We start from the raw sequence: 18,393 nt of genomic DNA, 5'->3' as shown, positions 1-18,393 counted from the left end.
ATTTCCGTTAAGAGTAGGAGAGATTGAAACAAGAGGACATGAGTTAAGAGTTAAGGGGCAGAGGTTTAGAGGTAACATGAGGGGGAACTTCTTTACTCAGAGAGTGGTAGCGGTGTGGAATGAGCTTCCGGGAGAAATAGTGGCGGCAGAGTCAATTTTATTAATTAAGAAAAAGCTGGACAGGTATATGGATGAGAAGAAGGTGGAGGGTTATGGTCATTGTGCAGGTAGGTGGGACTAGAGAGGAAGGTTTGGTTCGGTGCGGACTAGAAGGGCCTAATGGCCTGTTTCCGTGCTGTAATTGTTATGTTATGTTACGTTATGTTATCTGCCCCGACCGATTTTTGTTGCATGACTCAGCCCCTTCAAACCAGATCCTCAATAGCTTCAGGTAGATCTGTCTGTGAAGGGGTTGGTGGACCTGTCAAACCAGTTACTGAAGAGAATTGCCTTGTTCTTTTTTCGGTTTACCCTGGCTCCCAATGGCAACTCAAATTGGCCGCAGATGATGAGTAGTGGAGACCGATCATGTGTCAGAGCAGAATAGGGTGACACTGACCACGTATTGGGAGGCTTTGACCTGAGTACCTCCACTGCCTCGCAACAGCACTCCCTCTTACACCCTCAACATTCCTAATGGATTCAGCAAAGGGCTCTATGGAACACACAAATAAGACTGGAGAGGGCAGCCAACCTTGCCTGACTCCAAACCTGATAGGGAAGTTATCTGTTTCCCACCCATTGATTTGAACTGCACCACGGTTGTCCATGTAGACCAATTTAATCCAATTTTGGATTCCCTCCCCAAAGTCCAATTTGGAAAGCACATCCATCATGTACCGTATGTGTGCAATATCTGGTCAAAAGCCTTCTCCTGGTCTAAGCTGACCAGGCAGGTGTCCACCTTACGTCTTGCACATTGACGATAGTATCTCTGAGCAGCATGAGGCTGTCAAAGATTTTGCTGCCCAGAACTGTGCAGGTTTAGTCTGGGTGGATCACCTGCCCTCAATTAGTGATGGTCTGGACAGGATCTTGTAATCAATGTTTAACAATGATGTGGGCCTCCAATTCCTGTTATCTTCTTCTTCCCCTTTTGTTGGAAGATGAGGGTAATGATGGGCTTTCTCATGCTATCTGACATGCTGCTTGCCAGGAGCAGGAGTTTTACTCAACCAAAAGGAATGGATGGAGTCTGTCAACTCCCCCAGGGACCAGACTGACTCACTTACTGACGTCGAAGTTGTGGGAAGTTATTCTGTCTGTGGCCTTTTAACAGCACTGAGTTACCCCAGTTTACAAACAAATAATGAATACACTTACTCTTTTCTTTCAACACACTATAGAGTCGACTTTCTTTATTCTCTGTAGATACAACATTGCATTCTTCAACTCCCCAAACACCACCCAGCCAAACCCCTCTCACCTGCCACATGGGTAATCCTGACGCTCTCACTCTCCTCCTCCTATGTCCAAGATCCATCACTCATATACTGAAACTTAACAAACCCACACATGCGCACTATTACTTCTACATGTCGCTTCGCTTGCATCATCAGTGGTGACCAATGAAGGCAGGTTATGCGACCATGACAGCCTTATTGTTCAACAGTCACAGACCAGCATAAAAGGAACTATTGAACCTCTTCATTAAGGCAGTAGATCACAGTACTCCCTCTGTGAACTTTTTGGAAGTAGCAGTATGATCACATCTCATCCTCTTCCACTGTGTGGGCTCTGGATCAGAAAATGATCTTGGAGGACTCCGAGGTGAATAGTGTGGCTTGCCAGCTCTTCAACTTCCAGAGTTCCTCTCTCACATCCACCCTTCTTGACAGCAAAAGGAAGAGTTTCTGGAGGTTAGTCTGGAGTTGGCACCGTTCTCTCTGCCTCTGTCTTGCTCTCCAAATACCTTCATCGCTTCCTACCACTTCACTGGGGAACCAAAGAAGGGCTTCACAGTTCTCCAGTCTGGTGATCCTCTTTAGTTCCTCGATGTTCTCTGGGGTCAGCAGCTTCACGTTGAGTTTCCACATTCCCCTCCGCACTTTCTGGTCCTTCTGTAGGTGGCAGAAGGTGCAAAGGAGACAGTGGTCAAAGAAGAACACCAGCATAATGTCAGTAGTTCTGACCATGATGGTCATCGACTTGAAAATGAAGTCTATCCGAGACTGGGTTGAGCCATCCGATCCTGACCAGGTGGGCTGCTGCTGTATTCCATCTGCAGGGTTGCTAAAGTTGTCGCAAGGCTGTGTGACCCTTACCTCTTCCATCAGGTGTCTGGAGGAGATGTCCAGTCTGCTGTCGGCACTGCCAGATTATCCAGCCGCATCTTTGATGCAGTTTAAGTCACCAGCCAGAATGTTGCCAGCAATGGTGGAAGTTGCTGGAAGACGGCCAGCCTCTTGTGCTGCATGTGCGAGGCATACACATTTATCAGCTGGAGCGGGGTGTTGCGGTACATTAGATCCAACACAACTAGACACTCCCCCAACCACCTCCTTAATCTCGGTGATTACAAAGTTGCCTTCCCGCAGCAAGGTACTCAGACTGGAGACTTAACAATCTCCTCCCCCTCCAACCCCCCGTCCCCACTCCCCCACCCCAACCATACCAGCAAGCCAAAGGGCCATTTTTGCAAACACCTCCGATAATTTCTGAGGTGTGGTAGCCACACTTCTTTGTGGGTATCACATCTACCTTGACTTTGGCAAGGTATTGCAGGACGCTTTAAACATTGTGCAGTGCATATGACAGTGTACACATTGAAGGTTGCTATTTTAATCCCCATTGTGGTTTATTGGAATCTCCAGTTCACAATCCTACAGTCCAGTGTCAATCAGCCTGAACCCTTTTGGCCACCACTTTGGTGAACTGCAGCATTGATTTCAGACTCAGGAACAGGGAGTGATCTTCTTCTGAGAGTGGGGTCTCCTCAGATGTTCTCAGGAGCTAATGCAGATATTGCAAGTTTTCTCAAAAAAACCTTGACCATCTCCTTGAAATTTTTCCTCTGTCCACTCAGTGATCTCTTTCTGTGGTGAAGACCAGGTATTGTTGAATTATTAGAAGTCAGTTGGAATGTAGCACCTCACATGTAACCCTACCTCACCTTATATTGACGTGGAAAGGACTGATCTTTTCATTGCAAAGGAAAGAACATTTTGTAAATAGAAGAATAAGCCACATTGCCCTAAGGCTGCCCCACTATTCACTTTGATCATGATTGATCTATCCCAAGACTCAACTCCTCATCTGTGCCAGTTCCCTAAAGCCCTCACTTACTTAATCATTTAAGAAAATATCTACCTCCTCTTTAAATACATCTGATTTTCTAACCTTCACAACTCTCATGGGTAGAGAATTCCAGAATTTGACCACCTTCTGTCAAAATGTGCTCCGTGATCGGTTAGCATGGCAGGTAGTGCAAAGAGTTACAGCGGCAGTGACCAGGACTTTGATTCGAATCCAGCGCTCTCTGAAAGGAGTTTGTATGTTTTTCCCATGTCTACAAGGTTTCCCTTTGGGTGCTTCAGTTTCCTCCCACCATTCAAAACGTACTGGGGGTTTGAAGGTCATTTGGGTATAATGTTGTAGGTCAATTTGTAGGCCATGGGGGCATAGGCTCATGGACCAAAGGGGCCTCATACTGTGCTGTATGTCTACATTTAAACATTTAACACATTCTGTGGATCCCATACTTCCAAGGATCTGGTTGATCTCATCCTATGGCCACCCAATGCTCTGCCTCACACCCATCTTATTGGTTGTCTGATGCATTCATCCATATAAAGGTAAAGGTAAAGCTTCCATTATTGTAACATAATACTAAATTCAGAATGTAACATACATTAAATTCTGTCTACCACAAGTAAGGACGACAGAGAGAGACGTCATTTTGTCCAGCGCCACTCACAGAAATCTACAGCACCTAGTGTTCCAAGGCAGTCACTCCTCCCAGTACTGACCAGCCCTGAGCCTGCTTAGGTTCTGAGATCAGACAATCTTAGGCAGATTATGCCCATGTCTTAACTGATCGGACAGGTCCTAATAGCTAATTGAATGGCTTTTCTTCTCCAACATCAATATGCTTTAATGACAAAAGAGTCCAAAAGCAGCAAAAAAACACTTTTTCTACATTTTTTTCTACTGGTTCCTTGTGACACACTTGGATGGATTAATCTTTATTCTTGGAGACTGCTGTCCCCAAATACCTCAGTAGAAGCCTAAGAAAACAAGGGTTTTCCACATCCCTTTCAGGATATTGCAAGGCCAATGATCCGAGATGTAATTGCTGTGGAAAAATGACAGTCAATTTGCACTCTGCAACTCCTACAAAAACCAATGTGGCAATGAATGGATAATCTCATTTGAGGGATAAATATTGTCCAATACAAGAGGAGTAACTACTTTGTTCGGCTTCATGTAATTTCAGCAATTTGTTTTGCTTGAGAAAATTGGTGAGGCCTCAGATTACCATAATCATCAATTAATTCAGCATGGAAACAACCCCTATGGTCCAACTTGTCCATGCTGATGAAGTTGTTTACCTAAGTTAGTCCATTGCCTGTGTTTGGCCCCTATCCCTCTGAACAGTTCCTCTGTAAATGTCTTAAATATTACAATTATGCCCACATCTCCTGCTTATTTTGGAGCATCTCATTTGGAAAGTGGAGTCTTCAACACTTCCTCTAAAGTCAAACTAAGTAAGTGTGTTCCAGTCTCTGGAGTGGGATATAAGTCTTCAAAAACAAGACCATCTCAGAAGTAGCAGAAGATGCTCTAAAATGGATCTTTAAAACTATGAAAGTTTTTCAAGGGATGATATGAGAAAAATGGTGCCCAAGGATATAAATACAAGATAGTTAATAAAAGGCTAAGTTTTCAGGGGCATTACTCCCAGAAATTCATTGAACATGCTACCCTTTTTCATCAATCAGTTAAAGCTGCCAGCACTGATGAATGCAAGTGGGATCTCTAAGCATAATAAGAGGAAAGGAAATAGAGATATCAAAGCAAACTGGGAAGAGTGAATTGTTCAATATAAACAGTGTCCTTGATTGTGGATAGAGTGACCAATTTATGTGCTGAATATTGCCTGAATAGAGCAGACACAGAGAACGTGTTTTCAGTAGTGAGAGAGTCTCGGACCAGATGGCAAGGCTTCAGAATAAAAGGACATCCCTTCAGAGGAAACATTTCTTCAACCAAAGGGTGGTGAATCTGTGGAATTCGTTGTCGCGGACAACTGTGAAGGCCAAGTTATTAGGTACATTTAAAGCAGAGGTTCATAGTTTTTTGATGAATAAGGAGCGTCAAAGATTATGGGAAAAAAGCAGGAGAAAGTGGTCGAGGGAAAAGTAGCCTGATTTGAATGGCGGAGCAGACTCAATGGGCTGAATTGCCCAATTCTGTTTTTCATTTTAAAATATTTTTATTGAGTTTAACATATAATTCCTACATACATAGTCTTTAATAAAACAAATAAAAGGTCATATCATATACATATGGATAGAAAATAAGTAAAACTACATTAGACAATCCCTTGATCTAAACAAAGAGTAAATTCTGTCTGATGTAATGATATGATCTATGACAACCATATTAAACCCATATTTAACAAGTTCATCTAAAAAAGGATGAAAAAAAAGCATTGCCCAATTCTGCTCTGATGTTTTAGGCCTCATCATCTCATGTGCTGTAGGTACATAATTCCATGTATTTGTTTAGTACACAGTATATTCCTGGGGCATTGATTCCACTGGCAAGACTGCCATTGATCCTCAAAATAAAGTGGCCCATTTTTAAGCTGTATTGATGTGAAACTGGTGAGATATTTGGAAGACCAGATTCTCTTCCTCAAAGGACCATTTGGATTATCATTTTGGTCACTTGCAGTGATTAATTTCTTTTACTTCAAAAAATTACCCCCTAAATTGAAGAACAAGTGTTCTCACTGCCCACTTTGGCAGTTCTTCAAGCTCTCCCACTGCTGGGCACAGTTTCTCCTTTCTAAGTTTTTGACTGATGAATTAATGTGAGGAATCCAAATAAAGTATTGAGTACAAGAGTTGGGATGTAATGGTGAAGAGATGTCACATGTAGATAGGGTTGTAAAGAGAATTTTGGCACATCAGACTCCATAAATCAAAGTATTGAACAGGAATTAGGATGTTATAGTGAAGTTGTATAAGACCTGGTTAAGGCCAATTTTGGAGTATTGTGTGCAGTATTTGTCACCTACCTAAGAGCAAGATATCAATAAGATTGAATGAGTTCAGAGAAGATTTTCAGGACTTGGGGAAAAACACACTGAAAGGCTGGAGGAACTCAGCTAGTCTTTTCAGTGATTATAGGAGACAAAGATATCTTGCCAATGTTTCGGGCCTGAACCTTTACTTAAGGAATAAGCAGAATGAGCCAGGACGAGGAAATCTCAGAAAGTCTCAGAATTCAAACAATGCTGGTTGGGGGAGGAATCAAAACCAACAAAAGGTGTTAATTGGACATGATAAAGGATGAAGTAAGAATTGATCATGTCTGTGCAAAAGTAGATGGAAGGGATAGACAAAGCTGGGGGAAAGTGATGGGGAAAGAAGCGAGGGGGGTCTTAACGAAAGTCAGATAGGTCGATATTACCGGAATGACATCCAGTGTAGGATGCCCAGTAGGAAGTGGAGGTGTTGTTCATCCAATTTGCAGGTTATCTCAATCTGGCAGTGTATGACACCATGGACAGACATGTCAGCAAGGAAATGGGATGGGGAATTGAAATGGCAATAGCAGCGGACAGAGCCAGATGCTCAACAAGGCGATCTCCCAGTCTGCGTTCATTCTCTCCGATGTAGAGGAGATCTGAATGTGGAATCAGGCCACTTCTACAGGGCCTACCCAAAATGTGTAGCTACTTATGCACAGGCAACAAGGGGGAAAATGGACAACACCACCACCCCAATGAAGTCAACACCCCCTCAATCTCAGCTGTGACCGAAACTCACAGAGTTTCACAGACTGTGAAAGAGATCAAGATTGGGGAAGAGAGGAGACCTCAAGTATATCCAACCCTCAAACCCAAACCACGCCTGGAGGCCCCTCCTGAGGACCAGAGGCAATGGAGGATGGAGCTGTGAGGGAAAATGGTGGATAGTAGGAAAAAGAAAGAAAATGCAAGATACCTGCAACGGACATTGCTAGCAGGGGGAAGAAAAGGGTCAAGGCCAAGCAGAAGCCAGCAGCCTTTTGGCATCGGAGGAGGAAGCCAGTACAAATGCTGGATGCAAACACAGGATGTGTAAGGACGGAGAGGAAAGAAAGGAAGAAAACAGATTATAATTAAGCCTGACGGTGGGTGATTCAGCACTCAGCGACCCCCAGCTTCAGGAGGTCATGAGCAAGGCAGAGTCCTGTGACTCCTGACTCTGGGAGACCAGGAGCAGTGCAGAAGCAGTCACACCACCCCCCCCCCCAGCTCCGGGAGAGACCAGGGGCAATGGAGAGGTGGTCGCTCCCAGCTCCGTGAGACCAAGAGCAGACTAGATGCCGTGGCTCCCCAGCTACGGGAGAAGAATACAAACCAGCCAAGAGACGGAGGAGCAGAAGCCTGGTCAGATTTTCCCCCAATGACACCACCAGCGTTGCCTGAGGAGACTCTGCTCCCAGAGAAGAATTACCCCCTGTTCTTGAACCCACAATCAGTACAGAAGCTCACAAAAGTGGTGGGCATGTGGATTCAGGCTGTTGGACACTGACTGGACTGAAAGAATTACGAACTGGGGACTCTTATGAACAAAATTGGAGATTAAATTCGAAAATCTAAATGTGCGCAGTGTTAAACGCACTATGCGATGTGTTAATGCTTTACCATACCTTGGTAAAGTCAAAGCTGATGCAATTTTCTTACAGGAGTGTGGGTCGCCACATGTCTGAAACTATCAGGAGTTGCTGTGGTGGTGGCCCCATGGATTGTCGTATGGTTGGGTTGGAAACGATTGTCACACCTCCGGTCTGGGCATCTTGCTGTGGAGAGGCAACTTTGCAATCACCGAGATTAATGAGGTGGACCTGAAGTATCTTGACACCCTGCTCCAGCTGATCAATGTGTATGCCTTGCCTGTGTGGAGCGAGAGGCTGGCCATCTTCCAGCAGCTCCCACCATTAACTGGCAATGTTCAGGCTGGTGACTTCAATTGATTCATCGATGCAGCCAGACAATCTGGCGGGCCCGACAGCAGACTGGACAGCTCCTTTAGACTCCTGATGGAGACAGTAAAGAATGCACAGCTGTGCGATGCTTTCAGCAACCCTGCAGGTGGAACACAGCCACAAGCCACCTGGCCAAGATCGGAAGGCTCACCCAGTCCTGGAAAGACTTGTCTTCGTATTGATGACTGTCACAGTCAGAACCGCTGACATTCTTCCCTGGCCACTTCCTCCTTTGTGCCTCCTGTCACCTTTTGGAGGACCAGAAGACAGGCAGGGGAACATGGAACCTGAAAGTAAAGTTTCTGACCCCGGAGAATATACAGGAACTAAAGAAGGAGTACACTGGTTGGAGAACCGTGAAACCCTTCTTTGACTCTCCAGTGACCTGGTGGGAAGCAACCAAAGAGAACATCAAAGTATTTTTTTATCTTCAGAGGGCAAAACAGAGACAGCGGGAACTGAGCCAGCTCCAGACTGACCTGCAGCAACTCCTCCTTCTGCAGTCTAGAGGGGTGAATGAGAGGGAGGAACTTCAAACGATGAAGAGTTGGCAAGCCTTGCTATTCACCTCGGAGCCTCCAAGATCATCTTCCGATCCAGAGGCTGCACAGTGGAGCAGAATGAGATGTGCTCATGTTTCCTCTTCCAAAAGGTTCACAGAGGGAGCTCTGTGATCTACAGCTTTAAGGAAGAGGATGGCTCAGTCACATCCTCTCAGATGGGCATTTAGAGGATCATCAGATCCTTTTATGCCAGTCTGTATGACACTAAGACTACAGACAGAATAGCCTCCCAAAACGTTCTGTCCTCCATCACAGAGGTCTTAGATGACAGCAAGAGGGAATGTCTGGATCAGCCAATTACTCTGAGGGAGCTGACGGACTCTCCTTTGGGTTGAGTAAGACACCTGGAAGTGATGGCCTACCAACTGAGTTGTACACAGCTCTGTAGCACTGGGTGCACCTGGACCTGCTGGAAGTGTTCAACACTATGCTCCTGTCAGGAAGCATGTCAGACTCCATGAGGAAGAGCATCATCTCCCTTATCTCCAAACAGAAGGGGAAGATGGAGGATACCAGGAATTGGAGACACATTTCATTGCTAAACATTGACAAGAAAATTCTGTCCAAGGCCATTGTCAATTGAGTCAGGTCTGCCCTGGGGCAGGCGATTCACCCAGAACAGACCTGCTTGGTTCTGGGCAGGAAGCTCTTTAACAGCCTCATGCTGATCAGAGATACCATCACCTATGTGCAGGACAGGGGGGTGGACACTTGCCTGGTCACCTTAGACCAGGAGAAGACTTTCGACTGGATATCACACACGTACATGATGGATGTGCTCTCCAAAATGGATTTTGGGGAGAGAATCTGAAATTGGATTAAACTGCTCTATACAGACATCTGTAGTGAAGTCCAAATCATGGGTTGGAAACAGATAGCTTCCTCATGAAGTCTGGAGTCAGCAAGGCTGCCCACCACCTCCAATCTTATTTGTGTGCTACATAGAGCTCTTTGCCGAATCCATCAGGAAGGACGAGGGCATAAGAGGAGTGTTATTGCCAGGCAGCAGAGGCACTCAGATCAAACCCAATCTGTACATGGACAACATTGCCATTTTTGGAGAATGACCACCATATGCGGACATTTTGAGTCAACGAGAAGAAGAGTGAGGCATTGTTCTTCGGTAACTGGCCCAACCAGTTCACCATCCTTTTTACAGTCAGATTTGACTACCTGAAGTTGGTGGGGATCTGGTTTGGAGGAGCTGAGGCATACAACAAGAAATGGTCGGAGTGGATCGCAAAAGTCCATGAAAAATTGGGATGGGGAGCATGGTGGCTCCTCTCGAAAATGGGGAATAATCTGATCATCAGGTGCAAGATACTCTCGGTGCTGCTATACGTGGCACAGGTGTGGCTCATCCCCCGCACCTCTGCCCTGGCGGTTAGCAGAGCAGTTTTCAGATTCATTTTGGAGTTCCAAAATAGATAGGGACTGAATGTACCATTTGCCAGAAAATGGGGGCAAGGGCATACGCAACATGGCCCTCATCCTGATGATCACCTTCGTGTTTGGCTGCATCAGGCTAGATGCATGGAACCAAAGTACAAGGGCACCAAGTGCTGCTACATACTGAGGTGCTACCCATCCCAGGTGTTGCAAAGGTTAGGCCTGGTCCCATTGCCGCACGATGTCCCAGTTAGCTGGACTTCACGCCTATCCTTCATTGAAATGTTTTTCCAGTACACCTTTGACCATGACCATCAGGCAATGGTCAGCATGGAATGTCCTGCATAAACTGAGGATGATTCTCTGGACAGACCATCCAGGTCATCTGGCAAAGTGCCTCATCACCAGGGCTCACAAGCACAAGGACTTGGCCTGGCTGGCAGTGAGAGGTCCCTCCCAGTGAGATCCTTCTTGCACAACTGAAACATCATTCTCCACATCCATTGTCATTGGATGGTTGCAGTGGAGTGGAGACTGTTGCCCACTTCTTTGCTGAATTTAGATTTTCAAAAAGTGTGTGGAGAAGGATGCATGGGGTGGTTCTGACAGTGAGCGATGGCCAATACCATATGGGGGATTCAGCACTTCACTTGGGGGTGGGGGGGGGGAAATGCCTGCAGATGCCACCCTTGGTGCTGATCCTGTCCACTCCTCCATTCCCACCAATTGTCTCCTTTGCACCTACCCCGTGACCACAGAAGATGCTCCACCTGTGCCCACACCTCCTCCCTCACCACCATTCAGGGTCCCTTAAAAGTGAAGCAACTCTTCTCTTGTGAGTCTTCAGGGACCCTCTACTTGCTGCATCTGGTCCTCTAGTTGTTGTCTCCTCTAGATCAGAGAAACTGGACACAGACTGGGAGATCATTTTGTTGAGTACCTTGTCTTTGTTCGGCAGGTTTTTCAATGCAGTAAAGTAAATGGAGTTTAGTTTCCTAATAGCCCGGAATACGAGCCCGGGACTGAATGACATATCACTGGGGATCTCCCAGTGGCCACCCATTTCAATTCCCCATCCTATTACCTTACTGACATGTCTATCCATGCTCTGCCAGAATGGCCACCTGCAAATTGGGGGAACGACATCTCATCTTCCGATCTGCACCCTCCCACCAGATGGCATCAACGTTGACTTTTCTGATTTCTGTTAAAAATCCCAAATCCCACCTTCCTCCCCATGTCTCCTTTCCTCTAGTTCTGTCTCCCCTTTTCCTTCAGTTTCCTTTCATAGACCCCAAATCAATCCTCATCTTTCCTCTTATCACATCCAATTAACTTTTGTTTGTTGGCTGGACTCCCACCACTCCTATTCGTCCACCTTTCTCTCCCAGTCTTGAGACAACTGCATGCTTTTTGTTAATACTTTGAAGAAGGGCTCAGACCCGAAGCGTCTTTACCTCCTCTGGACGCCGCGAGACCAGCTCAGATCCTCCCAGCATTTACTGTGGTTACAACAATCACACTGTCTGCAGACTTCCGTGTGTCACTCCTGGTTAACACGCACCTCTGATTTCTGATACCGACAAAGATCCTTTTTCAGCAGCTTTGCTGTTTGTAAGGGTTATTAGCCATTGAAAATATTGCAAGCAGACTGACCAAAGCTGTAACCGACTGCGATTTAAAAAAAGGCACTTTGCATATGGGTTTAATATTAAGCAACATAGAGAAATGTCAAATTAGAACTTTCAGATGCTAAGAATAGTACACGTAATTAAAAAGGGAGAATCGTGTTGTTGAATAAGGTGCAGTATGAAAAATACTTGGGGATGCCTGTTAGCTGTGTGTTAACATTTTTTAGCATTAGTGCCCACCAGTTATTGCCAAGGCAAATGGAATACACGAGTATGTCGTTGTCAATTGGGATATATATTCAAAGAGTAAATTGTGATCCAATTTTGATCTGCTGCAAAGTTACATTGTATATTTAATATTTAAAAATCACATAAAACGAATGCATTCTTTCTTGGTCTAATAGGACAAAGGATTGTAGGTTCTCGCGAAAAGGGCAAGTGGTTTGTGTAGATAAAGAAAAATCTAGGTGCAGTCTTCGGTTCGCGACAATTATTCTTTCAAATGATGTTTTGGCTTTGGAAGTCATAGGGGACAAATTAATTGGACAGGCTATCAAATGATTTGAAGCTAACAGTTGCTTCTACATTAACTGCACTCCCCTGAAGCGAGAAGGTTGCGTTGCGCTCTGATCAAGCGATATAAAGCGATACAGCTTTTAACAGATACTCCCTTCCCCAATAATGTCATCAGAAGCCTTCCTGACAGAGATTTGTAGATTTTTGTTCGGCAGGTTTATCAATGCAGTAAAGTAAATGGAGTTTAGTTTCCTAATAGCCCGGAATACGAGCCCGGGACTGAATGACATATCAGTGCATCAATTGACATTGTGTAATCCGGATCTACCTTTACACAAATATTTATGTGCAATCGTCCTTTCATTGATACACCATGGCTGTTAAATTATTTCACTCTACTTGCGCCAAAGCTATCTACGATAAATTGCAGTAATTCATTTTGATGAAACTGTATTTCCCACTTCAGTCACAACGATTCATTATCCCAGCACCAAGCCAAGAATGATCGTGATTCAAACTTAATATTGCTTTTTTTTTGCAACTGAAATGTTTGCACGAGTAAAATTAGCCACTACACCTAGTCGGAACCACTCGCTAATTTTAGCCAGTAGTCAGTATCAGATTAATATGTTGCAAGCGGCTGCAACCCTTTAAGAAAATCTGTAGAGATGTCAATTGTTGGTAAACATTAGGGCCAACGCTTATGATCAACAGGAGATTAAATTTGTCTGCACTGCCATTAAAAAAAACCCGAGATGTGTTTGAGAGCCATGCATTCATTCACAACTCGAGATTCTTAAACCTGGGCAGCCATCCGTCATTCCGTCCGAGTGACAGTTTCAAAGTCTGGCTCTGAATTTTGCCTATTCATTTTGGACAGAATATATCAATACCAGAATAGTTAAAGGCTGAACATGACACGTAAGATCCTTGGTATCGGTTGTTATTTGCCCCTTTTTTGCCTGCTGCTGGAGAGGTTCCAAGCTCCGAGCTGGGAAATGTAGTATAGCAGCGTGCGGCGCGCGAGTGAATCCGGGCTGCGTTCCATTCCTGGAGCTGGACGACCGGAAACTACATCTCCCATGATGCAAAGAGACACATTGCCTCCTTCTGGCCTTCTATTGGCCAAGACTTCATTTCAGGGCCCGGTAGGACCAATAGTAGATGGCGATGGATCGGCGGGTTGGGCTACAATCGGCCGGCTGCCAGCGTTGGGGAGAGAAGTGCCACGACTCCAAGGCGTAGGGGCTCACTTCGTTCTGTGCATCGGCGGGGAGGGCGAACAGCTGGAAGAGGAAAGGGGCAAGAAGGACACCAACTAGGAAAGCATTTGTTGCACGGTCTGTGCTGCACAACAGTTGCATTTAACTCCCCCGAGAGAGGCAGAGGGAGATCCAAGCTTTGGCTCACGTTTGAGGTAAGGAGGCTCCATTGAGAATAATGCAGGGCATTGTGCCCTCACCACGGGGTTAGAGCGTTTAGCTTCCATGGGGCACTGTTGCCCCCCCCCCCCAACCACCTCTCTCTTCACACCTATTGCCTTGTTACTGGCTGTATTCATTATGATTATGACACCCCCCCCCCCCCTTTCGTTCAAGTAAAATACGATGCATACGTGTTCAACTCGAGGAAAGGTAGGCAGAGTAAAGTGTGCCTGAGTGTTGGGAGGGGAAATTTAAAATGAAAAAGTCTTTATTTTTATGGGGGGGGGGGGAAACTTGGCTTAAATGTGTTGGTAAGGGGGAGACTTGTCAGATGATTGGATTAACTGTGAGGCAGTTTTAAGTAACTGTTTTTTTTGTAGTGGTGGGAAATTCTGGGCAGATTTTTTTTAAATTGAGCTGATTATTTGTCAAAACGGGGCTTTGATTCTTTTATTAATACAAAATAAACAAACATGTTTGTGAGGATTTGTATTGCAGTTCTTTATATTGAAGAATTTAAAACGAGACTTTTCAGAACAAGTAAAACTTACCCTTTGAAGTTGTGATTTTGATACAGGACTTTTCTTCCATTCAGGCCATTAGTTAGTGTTTACGTTGCAAAAAGGTACTTGTGCAATGTGACGTTCTGCATATGTATTACAGAGAAATGCTATGAAGCACGATTGAAAATTTCAGTTTCAATTTATTTTTAGGCTGGCATAAATATTTAGTAATATAGTTAAATATCTAGAGGAGAATATTGGGGTGATGGGGAAGAGGTTTGAAAACGCAAGCAACTTTTACTGACAAAGATCTCTTTTGAGAAAATCTGTCAAAAGTTGAGAGATTGCATTGGCCAGAGCTTTTCACTGTAATAAAAATGGTTATCCATCTAGAAAATGTAGAGGGATTGAGGCTGAACATGGAGTCTAAAAGCATACATCTGTCTGACATTCCTAAAAATAACCTATTGAAAATAGTATTTTATTTCTGTTGCCTCGTTTAAAAAGTATTTTTGTTATTCCCCTTCCCTTGCACTATGCATTTGGATTTTGCTAAATGATCTCCTTATTCTTTTTTAAAAAAGGGCAGATTGAGCAGAGATTATTTTCAGCAGCTAACGGTTTGCGAGGGGCAGATTGAGGAATGTGTGTACACGTTGGCCCTGTGAAATACGGAGGATCTGGCACTGAAATCTGACCACTCATGAACTGCCTCATATTACTTAATACAGTGTCACCAGGATCTGACGGATGAAGGAAGGGAGGGGGAAAAAGAGGGGGAGGGTGGGTATTTGAAGCTTTAAAGATATGTTTATTGATGGATATTTTGCATAATTTGAACAGATTACTGCTAAATTTAACTTGCTCAAATTTCAATTCTTTGGATACTTGCAAGTCTGGCATTTTCTTGAATTGTGTCTCTAATTTTCCCAAGAGAATCTGAATCAAATGTTGTAGATGAGTTTTTTTAGCTTCATTCTTTCTTGTAAAGATCTAATTATTTATGAGAAATTTTGCAAGTTAAAATCAAAAATGCTTGGGAACAGGATTTAAATTTGACTGTCAGATGTGGATTGGGACACAATTCTTGTTGGATAATAGCTCTTTGTCTATTACAATTCAAAGTAGTACATGGAGCACATAGGCTAAATTGTCTTGTTTTATTCTGATATGACTCCCTGATGTGACAGGTGTAAGAGTGGAGGAGAGTCATTAATTCATATGTTCTGGACATCCTAGTCTTAAAAAAAACCGGAGAGAGGTTTTCCACAATTTATCAAAAATTTTCACCGAATCCTTTGTTAGCCCTCTTTGGCACAATGGGAGTGAACGATTCTTCTTTATCTCTGGTTCAGAGTTGTGCTATTCCTTTTGCCTCTCTTTTAGTGAGGTGTGCGATTTTACTTAAAAGGGAGGATGTTGCCCCACCTACTCATGATCAGTATTTGTGTGACATCATGTCTTGTTTGAACATGGAAAAGATTTGTTTTTCAATTAATAGTTCAGATATAAGATTCCAGAAGTTATGGGGGTCATTTATGACTCACTATCTTTCTTTATCATTTTACTCCAATGTAATTAAATTGTCTGACTTGTGTCCTCTACTATTTTCTTTTTAAAAATATTATTAGTTTATTTCCCCCCAAAAAAGGATATATACTATTTATGAATTATGGATATTTGCAATTTATGTATGTTCGTGATGATACAGAATATCTTATTTAGTTTATGTAACTGTCCATAGTATCCTATTGAATTGTACCCTTTTTGTTTGTATAAGTTCTTTATTAAAATAAATAAAAATATTTTAAAAAGAAAGCTATATCAGCATTTAACTCAGAATGTGCTTCCTGGTTGAGTTACTGGAGAGTATTCTCGTCTATTCTCACAAGTATTAGCATGGAATCACGCCCTTCAGCTCTGAACCTGTGCTGATCTTCAACCATTCAGTTACACTTAACTCACTTTAGTTCCCTAACATTCTTGTCTATGCTGCCGGCTTGTGCCTTTGAGGCCATTTTTAAAATTTAATTAATTTTTAAAAAAATGTAAAATTTAGACATACAACACGGGTAAAGACTACAAGAGTTTGCAAACTCCACACAGAGCACCAGAGGTTGAGATTGAACCTCAGTCACTGAAGCTGTGAGAAAACTGCACCAATTGCTGTGCCACTATATCCTGTTTGATAACAGACAGACGAGACTGAGAATAACTCCTCCCTCATCTTGGCTACTTTAGAAAATGGCAGTTAAGATTTTCTCCTTCCTGGTTCAGATTCATGCTATTTCATATTGAATGGTGGTGTAGGCTTGAAGGGCCAAATGGCCTACTCCTGCACCTAATTTCTATGTTTCTATGATCTTGTGCTGAATAACGTAGTTCAAAAATTAAATCTGTCCCCTTGTTCATTAAAGTTTATAAAGAACCCCTTTCTGGCATTTCCAGGCCATTTTTCAGGCCATCAGATATTTTTGAAATGAAGTTGCTGTTGTGAAGAAAGAAAATATTTTCTCTTCCCTTCCCCCAATCTCATTCTAAACCTGCACTGAAAAGAAACCTAGAGTCAATGCAGTGGGGACAGAGGAGTGAGATAGGTGACTGGGTGGAGTTACTGCAACTGGTAGCCCTGTGGTCAGAGTATAGTTTAGCTGGCAACTGCTTGATAGTCAAAGCCTAAACTGCTCCCCGTGCCGTGGAGTGGAGGAAAGGGCCTTCTTGCAAAAGCTCTGTGAAACCACTGCTGTATTTTCCAGACTGGAGCATTCCTCTGGGAATTCTGCTTGCATTACAAAATAACAAATCTGTGTGGCAGTCAAATCTCCAGACAGATTTTGTAGAACTTGCAAAATGTCTTTGGAACTTGAAAAGTAAGTTCTCTGCTTCACATGGAAAACTTCACTGAATGGTGTACGAACAACAACCTCACACTCAATCCCACCAAAATCAAGGAGCTGATTGAGGACTTTAGGAAGGGAAAACTAGAGGTGTACAATCCAGTGATCGTTGTGGAATCAGAGCAGGAGAGGGTGAGCAAATTTAAATTCCTGGGTGTCACTATCCCAGAGGACCTTTACTGGACCCAAACCATGAACATCATCATGAAGAAAACACATCAGGGCTGTAACTTCCTCAGGAGTTTGCAGAAGTTTGGTATGACATTGGAAATCTTGGCATACTTCTCTAGGTGTGTAGAGGAAAGTGTGCCGTCTGGCTGCATCACAACCTGAATGGTGGCATCAAAGCCCTCCATCTAGCCTTCACCCACGTGGAAAACAAGGACTCATATGTTTGAATGCTGTTTATTGACTTTAGTTCAGCATTCAACACTATCTCACCTCAGTACCTGATAAGGAAGTTGGGCCTGCTGGATCTAAAGCCCTCCTTCTGCATTTGGATTCTCGACTTCATATCGGTGACGCGCCCGACCCAGGGCTGCTTGCGGAGTCCACTGCTGTTCACTCTGCTGACCCATGATTGTGCAGCAAAACACAGCTTGAACCACATCACCAAGTTCAATGAAGGCACGAGCATGGTGGGCCTTGTTAGTCAGAATGAGGAGTCAGTGTACAGAGATGAGGTGCAGGCACTAACAGACTGGTGCAGAGCCAACAACCTGTATCTGAATGTTAAGAAAACAAAAGAGATGGTTGTCAACTTCAGGAGGGCCCCGGGGGAACCATGCTTCACTGATCATTGATGACTCGACCACTGAGGTCATCAAGAGTATAAATTCCTTGGAGTGCACTTGGCTGAGAATCTCACCTGGTCCCTTAACACCAGCTCCATAGTCAAGAAATCTCCGAACCTCCTCTACTTCCTGCAAAGGCTGAGGAAAGTTCATCTCCCACCCTCACTACATTCTATAGAGGATGTATTGAGGGCATCCTGTGCATCTGCATCACCGCCTGGTTTGGAAGCTGTTCCAACTTGGACTGCAAGACTCCTGAAGAGGATAATGAAGTCAGCGGAAAAGATCGTTGGGGACTCTCATCCTACCATGAAGGACACCTACAACACTCAATGCAGGTGAAAGGCAATAGACATTGTGAAAGACTCCACACACCCCTCATGTAAACTGTTCTCCCTTCTGCCATCTGGTAGGAGGTACTGTAGCACGTGGGCTCTGTGTCCAGAACAGTTTTTTTTCCCCCCCAAAGCCAAC

At 44.0% G+C, this 18,393-nt stretch overlaps 1 protein-coding gene across 6 annotated transcripts in view; it reads left to right on the top strand.

Annotated features, from left to right (window-relative positions):
- The first annotated feature begins 13,501 nt into the window (after window positions 1-13,501).
- Window positions 13,502-18,393, top strand: part of LOC138760821 (ribosome-binding protein 1-like) — a 115,561-nt gene continuing 110,669 nt past the window's right edge. For 5 of the 6 annotated variants that reach the window (XM_069931992.1, XM_069931988.1, XM_069931989.1 and 2 more), the window contains exon 1: window positions 13,503-13,718. The gene's annotated coding sequence lies outside the window, so the exon portion shown is untranslated. Of the gene's footprint in view, window positions 13,719-18,393 lie in introns of all 6 variants that reach the window. The other variant, XM_069931993.1, reaches the window with a different exon arrangement.

Source organism: Narcine bancroftii, chromosome 4 (assembly GCF_036971445.1).
Source record: "Narcine bancroftii isolate sNarBan1 chromosome 4, sNarBan1.hap1, whole genome shotgun sequence".
Classification (NCBI taxonomy): Eukaryota; Metazoa; Chordata; class Chondrichthyes; order Torpediniformes; family Narcinidae; genus Narcine; species Narcine bancroftii.
This window is presented reverse-complemented; position numbering and strand designations above follow the sequence as displayed.